Raw genomic sequence first — 21,759 nt, forward strand, 5'->3', positions numbered from 1 at the left:
TTGGTGCTTAAGCTCCCCCTTCCAGCATCTTCTACAATGCAATGTAGGTGCCTCGCTACCTGTTATGATGTGATTCATTTATTATTTCTTAAGTATAGGTTCATAGTAACAGCATTCAGGAATACACCCAGTAGGTACAACTTTCAGGATATTATATAAAAACTGAAATAAAGGCGGTATGGAAAGTAGTTTTCATAACACACAATGAAATGTGAGACTAACGCCCCGTACACATGATCGGATTTTCGACAGGGAATTGTGTGATGACAGACTGCCTAAATCCGACCGTTAGTATGCTCCATTAGACAATTGTTGTCCAACTTTCGACCAACAAATGTTGGATGGCAGGCTTATAAATTTTTGGCGGCAATGGTCTGTTGTCAGATTTTCGTATCGTGTGTACACAAGTCCGTCACACAAAAGTCCAAAGTCCAAACACACATGCTCAGAATCAATGCTCAAACACGACATTAGCAGAAGGTGCCCAAAGGGTGGCGCTCAAGAGCTGAAATTCCACAAAGTCACTACGTACGTGTTTGTTGGCCGACAACTGTGTGCCGTTAGTATGCAAGACAAAATACAGGCACACACCCTTCGGACAAAAGTCTGACACTCTGTCTGTCAACAATCGGATCGTGTGTACGAGGCTTAATACTCTTTTTTTAGCTAACGGAATAAGAAGCTATGTATGTCATTAAATATAAATGTGGTATTCTATAAATAACCCTTTTACATAGAGAAACACTTGTATCCTTTGAATATAACATATATATATATATATATATATATATATATATATATATATACACATATACACACATACACCACACAAATTACAATTTTAATACATACCTTTTCACTCCATGCCCATAGGCCAACTCCAAGAAAGGCTATCCCCAAAAACTGAAAGAGATAAAGAGCAGGGGGTTAATTTGAATATTTTAGAAGCAGACACAAATATTTCATCTGAATCTATTGATTAAGGTTTTCACACTTTACAACATAAAATTCAATTACAAAATGTGTCAATCTCAAGTTAAAGTTGTGCAAATCTTGGGTAAAAACAATGATAAATAGACCCCTAAATATAAGAGCTTGTTATGATGGGCATTCAGCCATACAGCTTGACAGATACAGCTTGCTGCTCAGTAACTGTATGTGTGTTTATCAGACTCATCACTTACCCAATACTGGTGATCCCACCCGAGATGAAATTTGCGCTCAAAAAATGTATTCCTTTGCACTATTTGGCCATCAATGGCTTTATATGCTTACCTGTGTTGTGTTCAAAGGCAGATTTGTTAGACTTTATCTGTATTTTGTGCAAGCATGTACATACTACCAGTGAACACTTGTTGTCCATAAAATAATTGTGTATGTATGCTAAGGTTCAAGTGTTTGAGGGTTAGATATACACTATATAGGCCAAAAATCTGTGGGTACATAAATCATCACATGTATAAAAACTTTTTTGACATTCTAAACCAAGACCATGGGAGCCATCCCCACTTTTTGACAGCCTCTACTCTCCTGGGAAGGCTTTCCACAAAATTTTGGAGTGTGTCTGTGGGAATTGTATGCCCCTGTAGCATTGTGATGTCAGGTACAGATGTTGGGCACGAATTGTCATTCAAATTCATCGGAAAGGTGTTCAATGGGACTGGGGTCAAGTCACTCAAATTCCACCACACCAAGTTTGTCAGATCATGTCATTGTGGGCCTGGTTTTGTGCACAAGGGCACAGTCATGCTGGTAAAGGAAAGTGTCTGACTAAAATTGTGAGAAAATTATTTTAATTCTGCTTTATTTAGAATTTCACACATTTTTCTCGTTCAAAAGTTTTTTATTTTAGAAACACTGAATATCAACAAATGCAGAATATCTGACAAAATTATTAGAGTATAATATTGAAGTACAGATGTTGCAAGAAAAAATGTTACTCTATGTTTACAACAAATGGAAATGAATTCAATTTATAATAGACTTCAGTTTTTTATAGTGTTAATAAAAAAGAATGATAAATACTCCATGTAATGGAAATATATTAGATAATTTTGAGTGTAAAAGTTGTTTATAACTGAAGATTTTAGAATCTCAATAAACTGGAGTAGGCATGAACATATCCATTTAGAGATTTGAATTAAACTGAATCTTGACCATAACTTCAAATATATGTTTACAACAAATACTGCATTGTAAGAAAAGACTAATGCCCCGTACACACGGTCGGATTTTCTGATGGAAAATGTCGGATCGGAGCGTGTTGTCGGCCATTCCGACCGTGTGTGGGCTCCATCTGACATTTTCCATCAGATTTTCCGACACACAAAGTTTGAGAGCAGGCTATAAAATTTTCCGACAAAAAAATCCGATCGCGTCAATTCCGACCGTGTGTGGCCAGTTCCGACCCATAAAGTGCCACGCATGCTCAGAGAAATTCCCAGACGGAACAGCTCGGTCTAGTAAAATTAGCGTTTGCAGTGGATACAGCACTTTCGTCACGCTGCAATATAAAAAATGGTTTAATACAGCGCACTCAACAACAAACAAAAACAACAATTTTTTTTGTTTGTTTTTAATTGTAAAAAATTTTTTTTCAAGGCTGTTTTTTTTTTTTTACTTTTTTTTTGCTTTTTATTCCAGAATATTTTTGTGTGTGTTTTGTGTGTCAAGTTACCACAACACCATTATTATCTTGTATTATTTAATCTCAATGAGATTGTTTGGTGTTGGTCTCTCTTGTTAATTTCACATTGTAGTTTTGAAATGTACTTGCCTCCTCACCAACAAACTGTCCTTTTTGAAGGAAAACACACATAGGCGAGTATAATTGAAACAAAAAATCCTTTATTAAGGGCTCAGAACCAAACAAAGAGGGAGGCAACGCTGGAGAAACAACAGAAATTGGCGAAGCCTTGGACCCCCAGGGCAGACATCAATTATTTAACATCAAAATTGGTGGCCTGAGGAGTCCATATCTAAGGGAGTGCAGTCTGGTCCAGAAGTCCCAGAGATCCGGAAAGCAGCAGATGACATCTGTGTCCCCAGGCTGTGGTACTACAAGAGGCTGCATCTTTTGCCAGACCAGACTGGACCCATGGTCATCACTTTCTGGTCTTCTTTCCACGCTTCCTTCCTGGCTGTGGCTCTGGTGTTGGAGATGTGGCAGGAGGAAGAGTAGGACCTGGAGGAGGAGGAGGAGGAGTAGTAGGACCTGGAGGAGGAGGAGTAGTAGGACCTGGAGGAGGAGGAGGACTATGTGTGAGGTCACAAATGTGGGTAGCAAATGTTATTTGGCCCCTCAACCCCTTATTGAGAGCTTCCAAAATTAAGGACTCATACAGGAGTCGTTGGCCCTCCTCCATCTGCAGCATTTTGCAGGCAGTTATGCAAGCAAAGTCCTCCTCCACACTGTGGGGGCTTCTCAGGGCCTCTGTAGCCTTCCAAAAGAGGCCTATGGCAGCCTCCTCCAGGTTACTCTTCTTCCTGCCACTTTGTCTTTGAAGGTGTAGGGGAGGGACCTGGGTATCAGGCAGCCTGCTTGGCCCGGCCACCTCCTGGCTGAGACTTTCCTGTGTATGAAAAAGGGACATGGTTTTAGTTTTTGCATCATCAATCACAATCAGAAATTAGTACTCCAAACTAACATCTAGTTAACATCATTGATTGGACATGCAGAAATATTTAGAGGAATGCTATACCTGGCTCAAGCTGGGCTCCTCCACATGTTGCTGCCTGGAAGGCCCAGGTTGGGCGTCAGAAGCCTCAGCTGAGGTGGAAGGAAGCGTGGAAGGAAGAGTGGAGAGTGCTGACCTGGGTTCAGTCTGACTTGCCAGAAAATGCAGCCTGTCATAGTACCACAGCCTGGGGACATAGATGCCATCTGCAGCTCCGGATCTCTGGGAATCCTGGACCTTCTTGTGCTCCCTTAGATAAGTGCTCCTCAGGCCACCAATTAGGATCTTCAAATAGGTCATGTCTGCCGTGGGGATCACCGTCTTCACAAATTCCAGCAATTGATCCAGCGCTGCCTTCCTCTTTGTTTGGTTCTTATATTCCGGGTGGTTTATCTGCCACAGACAAGGCAGCTCCCTGAACATATCAATGAAGATTGGCATAAAGTCCTGATCTTTCAAGATATCCATTTTCACTGCAAGACACAACACAAGACAAACCCTAATGTCAGCCTAAAGTCTTCTAAACTTGTGCAAATAAAGGGCTTCAATCTAGAAGCAGTATAGGCCCAATGTTAAATCTTATCTTCGTTATCACGATCGGCGCCTCCGTTACTCCTTCCTCCGCTTACAGATCGTACGTACTACGCACGCGTGTTACGCTTTATAGACACTGCGCATGCGTGAAACTCCGCCCGCCCCTGACGTTCTTTCTAGTCTATTTTCCACCCCTTCTCGTTCGGCGCAGTGAGGAAGAGCACATGGCAGAGTCAGAGCAGGTGTCTGATATTTACACCAACGAGGAGGAGGAGGAAAGCCCGGAGCCTGAAACATCCCGATCCAGAAGGAGACGATTTAAGGCATCAAATATGTCCTTTGGGGAGATGTTGGAGATGGTCGACATAATGAAGAGGGCTGACTATGATGGAAAGTATGGACCTTACCCCAACCCCAATGTCCGAAAGGCCAAGATCACGGCGAAAGTGGTCAAAAGTCTGCATCGGAATTTCGGGGTACGTCGATCGAAAGATCAGCTCAGGAAACGGTGGTCGGACCTGAAATTACGAGAACACGAGCAGTACAGAAAAATCCAGAGAGTGCTGCAAAAAAGTAAGTAGTTGTCCTGTGTTCCTAGTCTTTTTTGTCTTTATTACGTTCGTGCAGCTTCATGTGCTTTTCTTAACTGTTAATCCAGTTTAAAATGTCAACTTTCATGTTCATGGGCACATTATTCGTTCGTATCAAACATTTTTCTTTCGGCCTATAAAACACCATTGTTTGGGCCATATGCATTTGCCAACATTTTTTAGGGCCTACTTGTCTGAAACTAATTTGGTTGTGTAGATGTGTTTGTTAATAGAATGAAATGCAAACTAGATTCTGTGTAAGGAGAGGACACTCAGCAGCTGTTTACACATCTGGACGCTGGAGCACTAGTGTGGGACACCAGAACACCCTTTTTCTTAGGGGGTCCCACACAGGTGCTCCAGTGTATACTATAGGGGTGTCTCCATGTGTGAAGCTTGTACAAAACAGGTAAGTATTGAAGCTTGACAAAGGACACTAAAAATTCTACATCTTGGAACTCTCCCAAAACAGACAATTGTACCCCACTTCCAAGCAATGTTTCATATTTATAGTTCTGCCATCAAATATCTGTGTGCTAAGTATACCATTTGGTTATTACATAGGGGAGAAAAGACTGGGAGGACACCCCTCATCCGAGGAGACCAGAGACCCCACACCTCTGGAAGAAGGGGAAATCCCCCAAAGACAAGAGGAGCAGGAGGAGGAAGACGTGGTGGAAATTGGCACCACAACAGGTGAGTGTCTGCGACCACAGGCTTAAGGAAGTAATGGATGCCTGCATATTTATAATCCATGTTTTTTTTTGGTTTATATCTTTTTAGGTGATCGTGATATTGTGGATCCAGGGCATTTCACCTCGGAAAGTGCACAGATCCTGATTGGGGAGATCATGGGGTGTAATAGGGACTTGGAAAACATCAAGAAAAGCATCAATGATGTTCTTCAAAAATATAAGAACATCATTGATGTTTTGGGGAGAGTTTAAAACGCCTCCAAAGCCCTTTCTTTTATGGTGTGCTACAATTTTTACATTTTTTGTCTAATTGGAGAAAAGCCAAATTTTGAGGATGCACACAGTGTGTCAACATGTGCTATCTGCCATCACGGGAGATCAATGGACGCGTTTGGGGGGGGTGCAACCCCTTCCTCAATAATAAAGTAGCTGTGAGGAAGGGGTTGCTCCCCCAAAACACGTCCCTTGATCCCTCATGATGGCAGCTAGCACATGTTGACATTCGGCTATTTGTATGCATCTTCAAAATTTGGCTTTTCCGGGGGTGACTTCACCCCATCTGAACGCAATATCAAACACAGTTCCTAAATACTCATGTCTGATATTGCCTTCAAGTTCTACCAAATGTGAACTTTGTAAGTTCAAGATTTGTGTCTTTCTTGTTGGTTTTAAACATGCCTGTTTTATCTTAAATGGACATTTCTACTTTTTCTAATGTGACCCCAACAATTGTTATACAACAAACATGTTGGTTTGTTTTAAAAACCTTTTCTAAATGCACATGTGATTGTGCAGGTATTAAAAAGATTGTTAATAAAGAATGTGTGGATTATTGTCTCAACGCTACAACACTTTTGGGGTGCTCTAATTGCTGCTTTCTGTGACAATGGGTGTTATTTCCTAAGGGCAAATCCACTTTGCACTACAAGTGCAGTTTCAAGTGCACTTGTAGTGCAAAGTGTCTTTGCCTTTAGTAAATAACACCCAACAGTGCTTTGTAAGGTTACACAATCACACCATTTTCAGGACTCACCACATTTCTGTCAGGGTCAGCTAAAACAAACACAAGCAGTAAATGTCACCAAAGATTTGCTTATTTTGTTTTTTTTTTATTTGAAAAAGGTTTTACACATTGTCTGGCATATTGATAGCCCCCCTACCCGCAAAGAATTCAAGGTATCTTAGCCGGACATCATGGGCACTCAGGGAGGGCAAGCCAGGACGGCCACTTTCAAGCGCCGTCAGGGTTGGTTCATTTTGAATTCCGGCCTCAGGCCCAACTGAGCCAGCATAGTTGGCAGAATGTTGCCATAAAAAGTTGTGTAGAACACAGCACGCCAGGATAATATGATTCAGTTTGTACTCCGCCATGTGTATGGGTGTAAGAAATAGGCAGAACCGGCTGGCCATGATTCCAAACGTGTTTTCCACCACTCTTCTGGCTCTGGCCAGCCAGTAATTAAAAACCCTCTGGTCCGGGGTGAGGGTCCTCATCGGGAATGGCCGCATAAAATGGTCCCCCAGCGCAAAGGCTTCATCCGCAATGAAGACGAATGGGAGTCCTTCCACATTGTCTTCTGGAGGTGGCAAGTCCAAGCTGCCATTCTGGAGACGCCTGTAGAACTCCGTCTGGGCGATGACTCCACCATCGGACATCAGGCCATTCTTCCTCACGTCCACATACAGGAACTCATAAGTAGCCGACATCACCGCCAACATCACAATACTATTGAACCCCTTATAAATATAATAGTACGACCCCGAGTTGGGTGGTGGGATGATGTGGACGTGTTTCCCATCAATTGCCCCTCCTCAGTTAGGAAAGTCCCACCGCTGGGCAAATTGGGAGGCCACAGTCTGCCATTCCTGTGGCATGGAAGGAAACTGTGGAGGAAAACAAAAAAAATAGTCTTTTTGCACATAAACATGGAAAGCAGATTAGACACAAACATTCTTGGCCAACATCAAGATAACATTTATTTATGGGAATTTTTAAAGACCAAAGTATAATGTACACCTATCATAATCCCCCTCCCCACCTCTCATGGGCCATTTCTAACATTATGGGGGGGGAAGCTCTTGGACAGGTAACCCTCTCCACTTCATTGAGAGATGATGCCTAAATAATATGTATTACTTTGAACAGCCCCTCCTTTTAGTTACACTATTGGCAGCCCACTGGACAGGTAAGAAGTGTCAAAATACAAAGATATAAATACACATTGTACACATTTTAGCACATTTGGACATTCTGCTATTACCTATCAAGATAATAGTATACAAAAACTTTAAACAGTACCATTTGAAAGTATACAGGCAGGCCCTTGCACTACATGCTTTGGGGAATTCATCCACAAATCTGACCACAAAAGAGGTGGGTATAGTGTGTATGGGTTTGGCAAAGTCAGCAGATAGATGATTGAGGATAGATAGAGAATTGATATCAGCTGACTTAGCAGTTGGGGGGAGGGAGGGTTCAAAATGATTTGGGGACCCCCAAAAAAAAGCCTTTGGCACCCTGCCTGAATTTAAAGCACAAATCACATTTAAAAACATTTTAAGGGGTGTTTGGGGTAAAGCACTACTATGGAACCTGATAAAATACATTGTTAAGTGACTACATGAGGTGAATATAGGACCAGGAGAGCATGCTGGCGAGGTAAGTGAAGGCAAATATGTATGAAGGACAAAAAAAATAATTACATAAAAATCCAGCATGCATGAGGACAAAGGATTCAAAGCATATTACAATCATGGTAATTAGGGAATGAGGAAAGAAATACAATATATTAACAAACATTAAATACAATAAAATTCGATATTAAAGGATAAATCTTACCTTAATATACTCCTTCTGCAGGACCTGGATGATGGGAGAACAGGTCTCTGGGATAATGATCCCCAGAGCCTGGGGGGAGATGCCTGTTGAGAACTTCAAGTCCTGCAGGCTTCTCCCCGTCGCCAAGTACCACAGGGTGGCGATGAGCCTCTGCTCCGGAGTGATGGCTTGCCTCATGCAGGTATCCTGCCTGCTGATATAGGGGGTCAGCAAAGCCACTAAACGGTGAAATACGGGGTCTGTCATCCTGAGAAAGTTCCTGAAATCATCACGATTATTCTCACGGATCTCACGGAGCAAAGGCATATGAAAGAACTGGTCACGCTGAAGCAACCAATTCTTGGTCCATGAACTCCTCCCCACCCTGTTCATGGACTGGACTTGTGTCAAGGTCAGGACCCCAACACCAAGCCCCCGCACAGCACGAACTCTACGAGGAGTACGTATACGCAACATGGCTAGAAAACGGTCGGCTGCTCAGAACGAAGTAACAGAACACACTGAAGAACAGCAAGGCCTGTGAAGAGCGACCTGAAAAACAGTAACAAACGAACAAGAACACAATGACAAAGTCACGCGTAGCTTGCTTGCACGCACTGAAGAGCAGATACAAACCCACAAGCACAAACTGAACAGCAGAAAACGATCTGAAAATCACGAGTCTGAAAAAGCGCGATCCGTCTCTCACCAAACTTTTACTAACACGGGATTAGCAAATGGAGCCCAAAGGGTGCTGCGCTTGGTTCTGAACTGGCCTTTTCTAGTCTCGTTGTACGTGGTTTACATCACCGCGTTCTTGGCGATCGGAAATTCCAACAACTTTGTGCGACCGTGTGTACGCAAATCAAGTTTGAGCCAACATCCGTCAGAAAAATTACTAGGATTTTGTTGTCGGAATGTCCGATCAATGTCCGACCGTGTGTACAGGGCATAAGTTTGAGAAAAATAGTAGTCTTTGAAGGAATAAGGAGAAAGAACTTCTGCTATATAATGCATGCAAAAATATAATTGAAGGAGTCAAACACCCCCAGTTCTAAAAAAAAGGTTTGTTTACGGAGATGCTAAAAAGCAGGTCTGAAAGATTAGGGGAGGAAGAAGCCTGATGACATCAACCTTTTAAGATGGAAGGCAACTTTCTAAGATGTGTCAAAGAAAAGGCAGGGTCAATTTGTTATTATCGTAGATATTATTATTTTACCCTATCACAATAAAATTGTTTTGCACAAGATTTGTTAATTTCTGGGTGTTGTAGGGCCAACTGTAGTGTTGTGCTTTGTCTTTTAGTGAAGAAAATCCTGGATGGGTCCTGCACCTCCTGGGCTCACTTCATTCATTCCTTTGGCTGTTCTGTACTCATCTGGGTGGCTAGGGTACAGGCCAGCAAAAAACAAATGAACTTCACTAAAGCTCATGGACAAGTAATTTTTTTTTATTCACCCACAAGAAAAAAAAAAACAGATTCCTTCATCCACACAGGAGAGGTGCATGGAGAAATCCCCCGCCAGGATATCTGACGAAGGGACTCGACAAAAGTTTTCCAACATTTCCCTTTGACAGGAGCTGAAGTGGTAGTTTACAGGAGGATAGGTAAAACATCAAGGGTGCATGTTTTATGCCCATACAAACGTAAATGCACACGTTGGGGGTGCCTATGCATGAAAATATCAATTGCCCTAAACATGTTACATATCACCGCACACGCAATTAGAGCAATAATTCTAGAGCCATTATTCACAGTTAAAGCAGTACAAACAGTTTGTACCTCGGAAACACGTTGCAGCCCGCTCCCATCCTGATTTGGTCTCTTGCTAGCTGTGCGAGAGCTGGAGACGCCGCTAGTTATATACATCCATATGGCGGGTCCGAGCTTATCCCCACAGCGGTCTTCTCATCCCTAATAACAACCGGCTGCTTGACTGGTGATCCACATTCACCCTGTGTGCAGCTTGCAAGATACTTTTATGTAAGTGTATTACTTGTTTTTACTATAACACTGACCCAGGCGCCCTCTTTCTGCTGTTTAAGCTTTTTTATAAGCTTACCTGTAGGTACAAGTGTCCAAAGGGAGTTTACTACCACTTTAATTTGAAAGGATAATTTCACCTTTTGGGAACATGTCCCCCCCCCCAATCCCTGCCTTAGTGTGACAGTAGGCAGGGGATCCTCTCCCAACACCTGCACTCATGATTCAAAAACCGTGCAGCTGTGTGAAACAATGCCCACATGGCCGCGCCATTCATTCACAATTTCCTGTGGATTAATAGACTACAACTACTGTCTGTCAGCCCCCGCGGCTAACGACTTGTAGTTCTGAGTGAACTGCGAGAAAGCTGATGAGCACACTTGTAGTTCGTTGACAAGCCCTGCAGCGTAAACGGGTATGGGCTGAAAGTTGCAACGCTTGTCTGCAGAAGTCTGACATTGTACCCCTGATCCACTGATCATGAGCGCAATGCTTTTCAGGCTCCTGCAGGAAAAAAATTAAAAATGCACCATTTTTTCCTGCAAAAATATGTGCCTTTATTTTTTGTTTTCTTTAAATATGAACTTATCCTTTAACCCCATGACCTGTAGGAGCTTATAAAGTGTTGCCTCTGGAAAATATAGGGTACTGAAGTTTGTATTTTATGGGTGCACGCAATTTTAGTTTTTGATATGTTGGGTATCTATTTACTTGGTGCAACTTCATCTTTTATATTTTACCAAAAAAATCAGGTATATTATTGCGTTAATGTGCCCTAAAATTTACTTTAGTATATTGTTTACTGAAATTTTTTGTTTCATAAACGATTGTACTAATATCATGTAACGTAAAAAGTTGTAACTACCACTTATTTATTCTGTAGGGTGTATGTCTTTAGAAAATTTATAATGTTTGAGAGGGGGTTAACTAATCTTTAGGTCAAAAATTACTTTTTTAACATGTAAACGAAAAAATGCAAAAACGGCTCTGGCAGCGAAAGGGTTGAGGAAGAATATGTCAGAACTTTCGGGGTTATCAAACAACACAGCCCTTGTGAACTTCTGCTTATCATTTCCAAGTCCACACCCAGCAGCAATGGGAGATAACTCAGTATTCTGTATCAGTCTCCTGTAACACTGATGAGACAAATTTTGGCTTTAACTTCACTGAATTATGCTAACAGATTGGATTGCTGTTACGACTGTCATTGCATAATATGAGTTCACGCTATTGCAGTTCTGCAAGCTACGCCTGTTTTGTTTTTACGCATTTCCCCAGATGCAAAGACGCACAAAACAAGACACACCTTAATTACATAAGTTTAACTTTGCAAAGACAGATGTGAGTGGCAAGTTGGTAACAAAAAGGTAAATTCTAATTATATTATGCAAAACAGAAGAACATTTGCGTGAGGTGGCAGTAAACCACCACAAAAAAAATAAAATTTGGGCCCCCTGCAGGTTTTACTCATAATATACTAGTATGCACCGCATCCTAGCACATTATGATACATTAGGCAGCGCTGTCACGGCTCCCCGGAGCTTCATCTTTACCCGGTCTACCTTCCGGGTTTGCTTTCCTCCTCCAATCCTTAGCCAAATCCTCCCACTCTACCTCAAGCACCATGTACAGCTTGGCATACGGGGCTGTCTAGACTACAAACACACAGGTAGAAAAAAAAAAAAAAAAAAACAAGTCACCGCAAGCCGTTGACATCACATAGCTTCTGATTTATTAGAGCTGACAACCACAGCAACAGCCCTCCCCCAGGACTTTTCCCATACTAACGCATTTCGCCCAACAGGGCTTACTTGTAGGTATTTTCTGTATTTTGCTGAAAATGTTCTTAGCTTGCATTCCAGGCATTCATCACTGGGAACATACTTCCCTAAACAGAAGTACTGCTTGGTGCACCCTCCAGCCACAACAGCAGGCAGCCACGCATAGACTTTTATGGGCTGTCGGCAGCAGGGCTGGATGGTGGGCCTGAACCTTCCACCCACACTAGGTGGGAAGAGTTATGCCCCGTACACACGGTCGGACTTTGTTCGGACATTCCGACAACAAAATCCTAGGATTTTTTCCGACGGATGTTGGCTCAAACTTGTCTTGCATACACACGGTCACACAAAGTTGTCGGAAAATCCGATCGTTCTGAACACGGTGACGTAAAACACGTACGTCGGGACTATAAACGGGGCAGTAGCCAATAGCTTTCATCTCTTTATTTATTCTGAGCATGCGTGGCACTTTGTCCGTCGGATTTGTGTACACACGATCGGAATTTCCGACAACGGATTTTGTTGTCGGAAAATTTAATATCCTGCTCTCAAACTTTGTGTGTCGGAAAATCTGATGAAAAATGTGTGATGGAGCCTACACACGGTTGGAATTTCCGACAACAAGGTCCTAACACATTTTCCGTCGGAAAATCCGACCGTGTGTACGGGGCATTAAAGTGTACACATAGCAAAAAAGAGGATTTCACCATGTCAGACCAGTGTGTTGTTGTCACATCCCTAATTGTATTTCAAGAAAAGAGAATGCCCCTTCGTTGGACTTTGTAGGCAAGAACCACACATAAAATCATTTGATCATGGAATGACCGATAGTTAAAAGGACATAGCAAAAATAATACACAAATGTACAAAAAAATATACATATAAATGTACATTTGTGTATTATTTTTGCTATGTCTTTTTAACTATTGGTCATTCCATGATCGAATGATTTTATGTATAACTAATAAATTATATTTCTAATTCATACATGTGTGGTTGTTGCCTACAAAATCCCAACGAAGGGGGATTCTCTTTTCTTTAAGTGTACACATTGTTCTGCCTTGCATAGCTTCTCTAAAAATTAAGCAACACCTCAGCTTTTGATCAACACCAATTATGAGTAGATTACAGTTTGGGAATAACATACTAGACACTACAGTAGAATAGTAATAGAGTGGATGATGTTATGGGTTATCAACTAAACAAAAAAAGGGGTTAATCCTCATGTAAGGATAATGATGACACCATGCTAGCATTTCCGTAAAGCCCCAGTGGTAAACCAAACATGCTAGCCCACTCACTTATAGCCTACAATAGAAAGCCCTTTATCAATCCTGCACCTCTGTTTTAGGTTTGTTTGTACTCATCAGTGCAATATATTAAAGCGGTAATATTACAGCTCAAAGTATTTCGGTGGAGAGATTTTGGACTCCTACTGGCCCCTCACCATAGTCTGCCGTAAATTAAAAGGCAGAGTTCGGCAGCCCAAGCCTTATACATGAATTGTGTTCCACTGAAGAAAGGAAGAATAGGAAAGATGAAATAACAGTCCTGAACATTGAACTCTATTCATAAGCAACCAGCATACAGCTACCTTGAAACGGGTCATTGTTGCTGATATTCTTTACTGTGTACTGCAAAGTTTTGAGTTGGACATTCCCCCTTCAAGGAAGTGGAAAAAGCTGGGAACATTTTTAGACGACACGACAACCACTGGCATGAGACTTTAGTCATGTAATTCTGCAGTTTATTAGTTTCTCCCCCTGCCAAAAGTAAATATCTTAAAGCTTCAACAGCACATATAACACTAACTCATACACCAAACAAAAAAGCACAAGAAATAGTGTGATTTCATAAATATCCATGAACAAGTCACTTAACACCAACTGGCATTTATAATATTTTTAGGGCAAGTAAATTTGGAAACAGCTTAAGGAAGAAAGAAAATGGAATATTCAGCCTTAAATCTAAGGAGAGAAAATGACTAATGACTTACAGTTACATTCCATTTATTTCACATGGTGCAATGAATGATCACGCCTCTTTAAGGAATGGATAAAAGAGAGTGAACCACAGTAAGACAGTCCTGGTGTCAGCTCATCTCAGGGTTGGGGCAAACCTGATGTTTTAAATTCCCCGATCAGGACTCTTACCCTGCCCATAGCCATTAGATGGTCACACAATACAGGTGAAATGGCCAGACTGGGAGACTGATCTATTGTCTATGTCAGGGGTGTCAAACTCAATTTTATTGCGTGCCGCTTCAGCAGTATGGTTGCCTTCAAAGGGCTGCTTGTATCTAGGGTACACTACATACAGAGTGCAGAGTTCAGGAGTGCGTTATGTACAGAGTACAGAATGCAGAGTACAGGGGTTTTCTGTGTACAGAGTGCAGTGTCCAGGGGTGTGCTGTGTACAGAGTTCAGGGTTTAGGGGTGTGCTATGTACAGCATGCAGAGTTCATTGAGTGCCAATGACACTCTCTAGACCATAGGTGTCAAACTCAATTTAATTGCGGGCTGCATCAGCAGTAAGGTTGCCTTCACAAGGCCAGTTATATCTGGGGTGCGCTACATACAGAGTACAGGGTTCAGGAGTGCTATACATACAGAGTGCAATATGTACAGAGTGCAGAGTTCAGTGGCGCGCTATGTACAGAGTGTACAGGGCCGGCGCTAGCACTAGGCAAACTAGGCAGCCGCCAAGGGCGCACTGCTGCCTAGGGTGCCCAGCCACTGGTTTCCCTCCGCTTCTGCATGCTATGCGAGCTGCAGCGTGTAACTAACTCAGTCTTAGGCAACTGCTCCGTCCAACCAATAGTGTAATTAGAGGTGCAGCACAGCACTGGAGCCTGTATTACATGTCCCAAGTCTCCCGACAGAACAGAAGCTAACATCCCCTGCACGCCGTCCTCCACACAGAAACACACAATGCATCCCTTACAGCAGGGATGCCCGACCGCTGGCCCACCACCTCCTGCTCTGGGATGGTGGATTGGCAAGCCCAGATTATGGGTTCCTGACCCACCACCCCCGAGCATCAGTGTGAAGAATGGAGTTGGCACTAGAGGAAGCAGAGCCGATGCTTCCTGTATAGCACTGGCTCCTGTCACATGGGCAGGGCAAAGGGGGTGGAGTCAGGGATTGAGGTTTCGCCTAGGGTGTCAAAAATCCTTGCACCAGCCCTGCTTATGGTTGTGCTGTGTTCGGAGTGCAGGATGTGCAACCCTAATGCCAACCCCCACCCCCATCCAAAGCTTCCTCGCATTTCTTTCTCCTACTGACCTGGCTCTAGTACCTCCCTGTGTGGGTGGCGCACCTTGTAGGGAAATTGTTCTCTCTCTCTCTCTCTCTATGGAGATGTGTCCCTACCGTGCCACATCGTAAGCATGTGGAAGGAATCTGTTAAGATTCTGGAGCTGCTGAGCAAAGCTATCCATTGTAAACACAGAAGGCTTCTGTGTTTACAAGTGAAAGTGGGGAGCGTGAGCGGAGGGTGAGAGCCAGAGGTGGCAGAATGTAGTTCTACCACATTCTTCCTGGAAAACTGGGTGTGAAGGCCACATAACAAGGCCTGGTGGGCCAGATTTGGCTCAGGGGCCTTGTGTTTGGCATGTGTGGTCTATGGGTACCTCAAAGTATTTCTTCATATAAACTTACCAACAGCCTGCCAGCTGACATGTCCTAATTTTTTTTGTTTCCTAAAGCTGGGCAAACAGCTGAATACACAGAAAAAAAAACGTATGTATTCATTATGCACTGAAGTACAATAAAAGACAAAAACTTTTTTTACGCTTTGGAGAGAATAAGAGAGGGTTACAACCCCGGCCCCCTTTTTTTTTGCCACGAGGGAGGTTTCACTTTGCTTCCTGTCCGATAGCCAAAACAGGAAGTGAGAGGAAATCCTTACAAAGTGCAGGAAGATTTCCCATTTATTCCTGTTCTGGTGACAACCCAAAACTAGAGATTTTTTTTTCCATTCTCGGTGATAATGGTAAAACAGAGCAAATAGAGATGGTGAACATTCCCAATGGGGGACCAGACAATAATAAAAACCTAACCATTCTATCCACACGCAAAAAAAACATTTGGTCTGTAGTTACAGTATACTTTAATGATTAGAGAACTGCATTAATTTGTGGTTTCTATATCTTCCTGGAGTTCAGCTGTAACTGATAACACATGTGGTATGATTACACAGTTACATCATATGTGGGTTTTCTTCTCCACCCATATGGAAGAACTTAGATTTCTGTAGGCGAAGGTTTTCAGAAGTTTACTAATAAAGAATTAGCTCAATGACCAGGGACATTACCTGCACTAAGATTGTACATTTCTCGGTTTGTGCGTTTCCTCCAGATGCTCTGGTTTCCTCCCACAATCCAAGTGTATATTGGTGTTAGATCAAACTCGTTCTAGAAGAATGTATGGATGTCCCTTTAGGAGGAATGCTTCAATGTATGCTATATATATATATATATATATATATATATATATATATATATATATATATATATATATATACACCTGTATATTATATTATTTACCATAAAGATAAAAATAATGTATATATATTATTTTTATGTCATACATAAATACATTATAAAAAAAGTACATTAACTTTTAAGGCAATTAAGAAAGATTAAAGGGTAAGTTCACCTTTGTACACTTTTTTTTTTCTAAATTTCAGCTCCTCTATGCACCAATATAGCATTCATGTACTTTTTTGCAAAAATATCAACGCTTTCCATTAAATCTACAGTTAGAGTTGCCACTTCATCCCTTTAAACCCGAATACATATTAATTACACAGGTTCTGTGGCTGCTTAAGGTGGTAATTAAACTCACTCGCTGCCTTATCTGCATTTAATTAGCCTCAGAACCTGTGTAATTCATATGTGTTCGGGTTTAAAGGGATGAGGTGGCAACCCTATCTACAGTCATGTTTCTTGTGCTCATCCATGTATTCAGACATATCCATTAGTAATGTTTTACTTCCTTACAGATTATAGGTCATGACACAGGAAGGAGTTGACCAGCTGACCTCATTAGCACACACCCTGCACCATCCACCCTCCCATTCCCAGCTGCTCGTTTTTTAAATGTAGTGCAATCAGTGATCACCCTTCTTACAAAATACACATAATTCAATTCAGATTGCATAGTGTATGGCCATCTTTATACAAGTATATAGAAGGAAGTGAACAGAAACACTCAGCTGGCCCCGTTCACATCTCTGCATACCGTGAACTCGCATTCCCACATGCGTCTTTTTTTTTTTTTTTTTTTTTTTTAACTGGGGGGGGGGGGCATTTGAGCATTTTTACTCATCATGCATAGGGTAGCCCATCCACCTGAATAGGCTGCCCTACACACAGCAATCACCCCACAAAAGCTTCAGAACTTTTTTTTTTTAGAGTGGAGCTTGGTGCATTTTTTACTGTGATTTTTGGTGCAGCGCATTTCTGAAATGCAAGGAAACGCACAGATGTGAATCGAGCCTCATTGTTCTTGTGTTACTTCACCAATTTCACTTTCAGGCCCCATTCACATCTAACATAGTGGGAGCGAACGTTTTGTGTATCGTTTCCTGTGACATGTATAGGGCAGTCTGTTGGTTACATGTGGTTAATAGGACATTTTGGCGTTTTGTGGGTTGTGTGTTTTTTACTGTGTGTTTTGCAGCAATTGCCCCTCGTTTTTTCACATGGCAAAATGTGTGTTTGCTTCTGTGTTTGGTGTGCCGTTACCAGTTAATGGCACAGAAAGCCCAACTAGTAATTTTAGTTGTATAAATATGGCCATACACTATACAATATGATTGTACAAACATCCATGAAGACAGTGAAGTGTCTGTAGAATTAATGGAAAGCTTTGATATTTTTGCAAAAGTACATTAATGGTATATTGGTACATAGAGGGGCTGGACGTTAGAAAAAAAGGTGAACAAAGGTGAACTTAGCCTTTAAGTTTAATCTTGCATCAATCTTTCATTTGGCATTTTGAAGTGTGCAGGAGATGAGAGATGAAATAACAGCCTATGTGGATAGAGCTGTAGTATTATAAACAGAAGAAGGGTCTCCTGGGTTCTGTAACGTTCATCATACACTATACAATATAATTGTACAATCTCCTTTAGATCTGCCATCAACTATGTAGTGAAATTGGTGCAATAACACAAGAACAATGAGGCTCCATTCACATCTGTGCGTTTCCTTGCATTTCGGAAATGCTCTGCACCAAAAATCACAGTAAAAAAAGGCACTAAGCTCTGCTATAAAAAATAGTTCTGAAGCTTCTTTGGGGTGATTGCTGTGTGTAGGGCAACTCATTCAGGCGGATGGGCTGAGTGTTTCTGTCCACTCCCTCCTATATACTTCTATAAAGATGGCCATACACTATGCAATTGATTGTGTATTTAGTGAGAAGGGTGATCACTGATTGATTGCATTTCATTTAAAAAATGTGCACCTGGGAATGGGTGGGTGGGTGGAAGATGCCGGGTATGTGCTAATGAGGTCAGCTGGTCAACTCCTTCTTGTGTCATGACCTATAATCTGTAAGGAAGACAACGTTACAAATGAAAATGTCTGGATACCTGGATGAGCACAAGAAAAATAAGTGACTGTAGATTTAAAGTGGGGGTCCACCTATCTATCGTTTTTTTTTTTTGGAGTTCATTAACAAACTTTTCTTCTCATGATTATCTACTCACATGTTCTGTGTAATAAGTCCGCCTGTGTCCGATTTCGTTGTAAAGAATAACTTATAAAATTCACTGAAGGCGGTTTCCATCTTCATTGTGGGCATTTGAAGCCCACAAGCATGTATTTCCTGGATGTGGTGAATGCTGTGCTCCCAGCATTCACCGAGATGTTGTGATGACGCTGTTGCACAATGCATGCTGGGAAGCCTGAGACTAGCTCCCAGGGGGAGGTCTGGGAGAGGCTAGAAACACGCCTACTCCCATGGGAGGAAAACCAGGAAGTGCTAAGAAGATTAGAAAAAAAAAGGTAATTACGGCGATTTCAATTTTTTTACACAGCATGTCAGCATCTAGTCAAGGAAGAGAATGCATAGAGATAATGTTCAAAATTTGGGTGGAACCCCGCTTTAATGAAAAGCTTTGATATTTTTGCAAAAAAAGTACACAAATGCTATATTGGTGCATAGGGGAGCTGGAATTTAGAAAAAAAAAAGCGTACAAAGGTGAACTTACCCTTTAACTTTTCAGAACAGTTGATAAGCTGTACATTTTGGTTTTAAAAAAATCAGAACAAAATGTTTGATTATCATATAAGTCTGGTTGTCTTTTATGTGCTGCTTTTTCCCCAGTGTCCAATAATTGTCTACTAGACCTTTCAAAACAGCTGTCAGTAAAGGTTCAGTGACTCGGACTGTCATTCCTATGATTTATCAGGCATCTACTTTGTTTTTACTAACCAGCGCTGTGATACCACCTAGTACAGGTACCATAGCAACAGAGAAATCAATCAGGCAAAAATGACAGTTTTGATACAGCTAATGCGGATACATGCATAGTCTTTATTGTCAACAGTACCAGAAAAGACAATATCAGAAGTAAAAAAGCAAAACATGACCAAACAGAAAGAGAAAATGTTTGGTCACATGTAGGAAAGCATCCCACACTTTCAACACACTGGGTGAATAAAAACTTTTATGTCTGCCTACCTGCAGAACACAATGGCCACTGCTGGCGGCTATAGCCGCCGGTCGTGATTGCATGAAAAAAATCTGACAGGTTGTTTGTACTGAAATTTACAGATGGATCAACTTTAGTACAACCAGCCTGCCCATAGATGGAAAGAGGGAGGCTGGTATACCACGTTACATCATATAAAAGTTATAAGATGAGGTAGATAACTACCCTGCTACACTATATACAAGATATAGGTAGCGATTTACCTTACTACATGATACATAAGATATAAAATGGGGTAGTTACCCTGCCTCACCAGACATATGATATGAGATGGGGTAGATTATTACCCTGCTCCACTATATACAAGATATAGGTAGTTATTTACTCTACTACATCATACATAAGATATAGGATGGGGTAGCTATTTACCCTATTACACGATACATAAAATATAAAATGCCGCACCTGATGACGTCTGCACGACGAATTATGCAGGGCGGAGCTTACAGCGTCACTGCGCCACTTCCAGTTTTGGAGTTTCTGGTCTTTGGAACGCAAGGCGTCCCAGACGATTTTGTTGTTTATCGTGTACTATGACTGGTGACAGTGCTTCTTACTAAACATTTATGCAATAAACTTTTATTTACAGATTTACATGATAGGATCCCCTTTTTTCTTATCCATCTATATGTGAGTGCATTGAAAGATCGTGGATGTCAAAGAGCGAATGGAGAACAAAGAGCTGACTCCATTGTGAGGCCTTTTACCCCTGCAGGGGTACATCCCTTTGGTGAGTGCGGACCTGAGGGGGGAGCGCGTATGAAGGGTCACCAAATTTGTTGATTAAAATAATTTTTTCACTTTACCACTATTTTTTATGAACTTTAAAATTGAATGGATTCTATATGAATTTTTTGTTATGTTGATGTTCCTTTGCTGTTCTATACACTTTGGAATCACTAAAGAAATGGACATTTGACAGGTTAGGGGCTGATGATCTCATCATCTTAATACAGCATTTCCCAGATTCTATGTAACAAATGCAGAGCCTTCTTTGCTCAGAGCTGTCAAAAGAACAGAAAAAAAACTCAGCTGCGATAAAGAGAAACAATGTATCTCTTGGTTCTTTTAGATCAAAAGGAATGAACTTCAGCTGTAAATGAGGTCAGTTTAACCACTTAAAGACTTAAAGGGGTTGTAAAGTTATTTTTTTTTTTTTTTTTAAAATAACAAACATGTTATACTTACCTTCACTGTGCAGCTCGTTCTGCACAGAGTGGCCCCGAACCTGGTCTTCTGGGGTCCCTCGGCGGCTGTTTCAGCTCCTCCCCGCAAGCATTTACCACCTTCATGCGAGCTCCCTCGCACGGTGGTGAGTGCTTGCGGGCGCGCTCCCGTGATACAGCCGGCGGCTATAGCCGCTCGCTGTATCACTCGGCCCCGCCCCCCGGCGCGCCGCGTCATCGGATGTGATTGACAGCAGCACGAGCCAATGGCTGCGCTGCTTTCAATCCATCCACTGCAGCCAATCAGCGACCAGGCTGAGCTGCAATGAAGCTGACGAGGACGAGGAGCGAAGATTCGAGGCGTCAGGTAAGTAAAACGGGGGGCCTGGGGGCGGCGGTACTGTCAAAAATTTTTTCACCTTAATGCATAGAATGCATTAAGGTGAAAAAATTTTTACCTTTACAACCCCTTAAACCTTTTTTGACACTTGTTGCTTACAAGTTGAAATCAGTATTTTTTGCTTGAAAATTAGAACCCCCAAACATTATATATATATATTTTTTTTTTTAGCAGAAACCCTAGAGAATAAAATGGAGATTGTTGCAATATTTTATGTCACACTGTATTTGCACAGAGGACTTTCAAAAGCAATTTTTTAGGAAAAAATATACTTCAATGAATTAAAAAAATTAAAAATAGTTATGCCCCGTACACACGGTCGGATTTTCCGGGGGAAAATGTGTGATAGGACCTTGTTGTCGGAAATTCTGATCGTGTGTAGGATCCATCAC

At 41.7% G+C, this 21,759-nt stretch overlaps 1 protein-coding gene across 1 annotated transcript in view; it reads right to left on the reverse strand.

The window, feature by feature from the left end:
* TSPAN5 (tetraspanin 5) overlaps positions 1–21,759 on the reverse strand; it is a 198,890-nt gene that overhangs the window by 73,284 nt on the left and 103,847 nt on the right. Inside the window, exon 3 of the mRNA XM_073601239.1 lies at positions 853–903. The gene's annotated coding sequence lies outside the window, so the exon portion shown is untranslated. The remainder of the gene's footprint in view (positions 1–852; positions 904–21,759) is intronic.

The sequence above is a fragment of the Aquarana catesbeiana genome, linkage group LG01 (assembly GCF_042186555.1).
Source record: "Aquarana catesbeiana isolate 2022-GZ linkage group LG01, ASM4218655v1, whole genome shotgun sequence".
Lineage (NCBI taxonomy): Eukaryota > Metazoa > Chordata > Amphibia > Anura > Ranidae > Aquarana > Aquarana catesbeiana.